This window comes from Procambarus clarkii, chromosome 83 (genome assembly GCF_040958095.1).
Source record: "Procambarus clarkii isolate CNS0578487 chromosome 83, FALCON_Pclarkii_2.0, whole genome shotgun sequence".
NCBI classification, from domain to species: domain Eukaryota; kingdom Metazoa; phylum Arthropoda; class Malacostraca; order Decapoda; family Cambaridae; genus Procambarus; species Procambarus clarkii.
Window position 1 is genome coordinate 20045844 of NC_091232.1, and position 4607 is coordinate 20050450.

The following is a 4607-nucleotide window of genomic DNA, read 5'->3' on the forward strand; positions in this document are numbered from 1 at the left end:
TCAACATGTACACACCAGGATCAATGTACACATCTCTGTATCAACATGTACACACTAGGATCAATGTACACATCTTTGTATCAACATGTACACACCAGGATAAATGTACACATTTCTGTATCAACATGTACACACCAGGATCAATGTACACATCTTTGTATTAACATGTACACACCAGGATTAATTTACACATCTCTATATCAATGACATGTACTTGCCATGATCAATGTGTTCATCTCTAATTGATCCTGTACAAGATGCGATGATTGAGCACATTTATGGATCACTGTACACAGGTTAGAGCGCACCCCCCCCCCCACGGTACCGGCGGTCACCACAGACAGCCATTCTGTTAGCAATATTATTTAGCACGCCCATAACTCGACGGGCGCGCGCATTCCTCACTTTACCATCTGCCCTCCGCTTCTGTTGCTGCTGTTGCTGCTGTTGACGTTGTTGTTACCTGTGTTGCTGTGGTTGTTGTTGATGTTGTTAATGTTGTTGTTTGTCTTGCTGCTGTCATAGTGCTGCATTTAAATATGTTACTGCTACTCCTGTTGCAGCTGCTGGTACTATTGTTGCTGCTGCTATTACTACTGCTACTACTGTTGCTGCTACTGTCGATAGAGCAACTGCTACTGCTGTTTCTGCTGCTGGTAGAGGTGGTGGTGATCCAGGAGGCTGGTCCCCTAGCCAGTATTTACCACTTGTCCAGCTCCCAGTGCCGGCTCCTCCCGGAGGTCATATAATCTATTAATACGTAATTTTCCTCCTATTTTGCTCGCCAGTTTGGAGCCTTCACTCACACCGTGTTTACGTGAGTTAGTCTGAGCGGGCAGGCCCGAGTCGTGCAGTTGTGGTCGTCCTCTGAGGTGTATCTGTGGGAGGAGAGGGTGGGGGAGGGGAATGAGTAACTGGGTGGTTGTCCTCTTAAGGGGTGTATGGTGGGGGAGGGGGGGGCAGACTGGAGACGTCCACCTGTGATCGTCCTCGGAGATGTGTGCAGTGGGGGCAGGGTGGAGACGTGCACCTATGGTCGTCCTCTGAGATGTGTGGGGTGGAAGGAGAGGCAAGATCTTGATGTGTAGCTGTGGCCGTCCCCTCAGGTGTCACTATCCATGTCACTATCCATATGCGTGTGTGGATAGACTGGACAGTGTTTTTTTTTTATTTATAAAAATGAACACAATAGATACAATAAAAATGATCGAACAAAAACCATGACTTAGAACAGTACAAATGAACAGAAATGAATCCACACGGACAACAAGCTTGGCCCAAAATCATAAAGTCAATAACAGGAATATCACATAAAGAGCAACACAAAAGGAACTACAAAACAAGCATAATACATAAAACATGGCATGTACACAGGAAACACAAAGGTACACACAGGGAGCACAAAGGGTACACACAGAAAAACATACACAGAATAAGCCAGTGACAAAGGAAGAGAAGAAAGAATAAGAAACCAACACATACACAGGACGCACAGAAACCGGGAACAAGCACAGAACCACACCCAACGCACACATGAAAAAACACCGAAACACGCAGGAACCGCACACGCGGACATACACCGGAACACACACAGGAACCAGAAAACAGAAACCACAATCACACACCCATAAACAAAAACAACGGAACATGCATGAACCGGGAAGAACAGGAACAAAGACACCGATAATGACGCCTATTTTTCTTTGGAAACTCACTCCGTGGATACCGAAGAACATACTTATTCCAAAGCAGCCACTCCTCATCGGAAGGGCGTACATTCCAACGGCGACGCGGGCGCTCCATAAACTCCAAAACCACGTCACCAGGCGGCGGCTCGGCCGGCGGCGACCGCACCAAAGCAGAGGACATCGAATACCCCAGAGTTGCTGGAGAGGCAGCAACTCCGCCGCTGATGGAACAAGAGCCGAGGGCATAGACTCCGCCCGCGACACCAAGGAAGGAGGCTCCACAGGGGACAAACCGACAGAGGCCACATCCGGAACAGCATCCACAGGGTCGGGCACTGGCACATAATCCCCACTACGGACATCCTTCTGCAGGACCACCACAAGGCCCTGGCCTACATCATCATCTGCACCAGCCACAACAGGAGGATGGACCTCCCCCCAATGCGGGGAACCCCCGGCTGGAGAAGAAACAGTGGGAAACATAGAGACACTTTCATCAGCAGAAGCAGCAGGCACGTGAACCTTCGCCACCACCATTGTAGTCGACACCGCCGCCCCAGGTACCACCTCACCAACACTCGCAGACTCGTAACCGTCAAATTCACCTTCTTCGGCCCAGGTAGGAGAGAAGAGCCACAAACGCTTGGGAACCGGCCACATATCTTCTGAGCCGGAGGTGGCGCCAGAAACACGGGAAGCGCAGGGGGTGTGCACTTTTGCACGGCGCAAGACGTCAGCAGCCTCAACGACAGGGGGAACCGGTCCTACTAAAGCAGGAGACCCCCGCCTCCATATCACCTCCCAGCACAGCGGGGACGGAGAGACATGAGCCGCAGGACAAGGCAGAGGGTCAGGCTCAGAAGACGAAGGGTCAGGCACAGAAGACGGAGAGGCAGGCACAGCAGATGGAGAAGCTGAAGACGGAGGGGGAGCCTCCGGGAGAACAACAGCCACCAGGAACGCCACCAGCAGCAGTACATCCAACTGAGGATGACACAGCCAACGGAGCACAAGCTCCACCAGCAGCAGTCGCACCATCAGACACAGGGCGTGTCACATCAGCTAAGGGCACGTCCACAAATGCATCCACTGGGTCCTCCTCCACAGCCAACGGCGGGAAATCTTCCTCATGAAAGAGATTCACTTAGGGGACGACGGCCGCCGAGCAGGCAGCAGTGAGGTGGCCCGCCAACCCACAGAGAAAACACGTGCCAGGCTGACGGTTATAGTAGACCTGGATATAATACCCCATGAGCTGCACCGAGGACGGGATATCATCCCGCAGCCGCTTCCCCGAGTGTGGATACTAGTCTGGACACCCTTCAGCTTCCCGGAGGAAAGCACATTGAGCCTCACACTTAAAATAGCATCAAACTTCCCAAAATATCGCTCGAGCAGCTCCTCCGGGAATTCAAGGGGCGTACCTTGCACGCTGACAAAAGTGAGGGCGCAACTTCGGTCCTAGACAACCACAGTACCAGCAGCGTCTGGCAGGGGCAAGGACCGCCCCATGTAACGTCGCAAAACATTCTGTAATCTTCCACCTCTGCAAACTTCACAATAGCCTGATGCAAAGATACCAATACCACACTATAGATCGCAGCCACAAAGACACGCAGCAGATCACACATAACTAATTCCGCAGCAGGATAATCGGCCCGTCCAGTAAATTCAAACTGAACGAGCCCGCAAAACGGGGAAGGAGAGGCCCCCCTATCATGCTGGCGACATCAACAAATGACGAGTCTGATGGGGTGATCTGTTGGGAACCAAGAAATACTCCCACAACCCCCCCCCCCCCCCACCCCCACCCCCTGAGTGGAAAAGACCCGTAGGTACACACAGAAATCACACTAAAGTGATACATCAAATGAAGAAATCCACAAGGGCTGTGACGAGGATTTGAACCTGCATCTGGGAGCATCCCAAACACTGCCTTAATCGACTGAGCTACGACAGGGTTAAAAGAGTTGAAACCAAAGTTCTACTGAACTTACTGGATCCCGTAGCCTTTCCTAGGCACAAACAAGGATTTTACACAACTCCCCTCTGCACCCGAGCTATGTCAATAGGCCGATCTCCGTCTTAGCCCTTACATCGTTACACACAGAGATCACACCAACGTGATGCATCAAATGAACAAATCCACAAGGGCCGTGATGAGGATTCGAACCTGCGTCCGGGACGCAGGTTCGAATCCTCGTCACGGCCCCTGTGGATTTGTTGACCCGTAGGTAGCTAAATTAGTGGAAGTTGTGGAAAGCATTTTCTTTCACCCCAATCATCTAAGCTCAAGCCTGGCCTTAGGCCGGGCAAGGGGAGTAGAAGAACTCCAAGAGCCCCATGAAGCAGGTTTCAAGTAGGCATGCCAGCAAGAAGAGAAGAAGCACAGGGAATATAGCAACAAATGGTTTAAAAAGACTGTCATAAAAGCAAAATCGAAAAGTAGGAATGAGTGGAAGAAATACAGAGGTCAGAGAATAGTGAAAAATCGGGATAAATGAAACCGGGATAGGAATGAATACAAAAATACACAAATATGGCTGGAATGAAACTATGAACACAGTCTAAAGTCGAAAAAACTATGAAACATCGCCACAGTCTACGTGGTGTGGTGGTAACATATTCGCCTGGCGTTTCGCAAGCGCTGTGGCCTGGATTCGTATCCTGGCCGGGAAGGATTTACTCGGCGCCAATCCTTAACTGTAGCCTCTGTTCACCCAGCAGAAAATGGGTACCTGGTTGTTAAACGATTTGGCGGAAAAATTTGGATTAAGGACCTACCCGAAACGTTTTGCGTGCTATTGGCTGTACAAGAATGTAAGAACTTTTGTATACATTAATAACAAAATTAAAATGCTATTGCCTCTAAAGATAAGACACAACCAGAACTCCTACACAACCACATAAGAAGGAAAT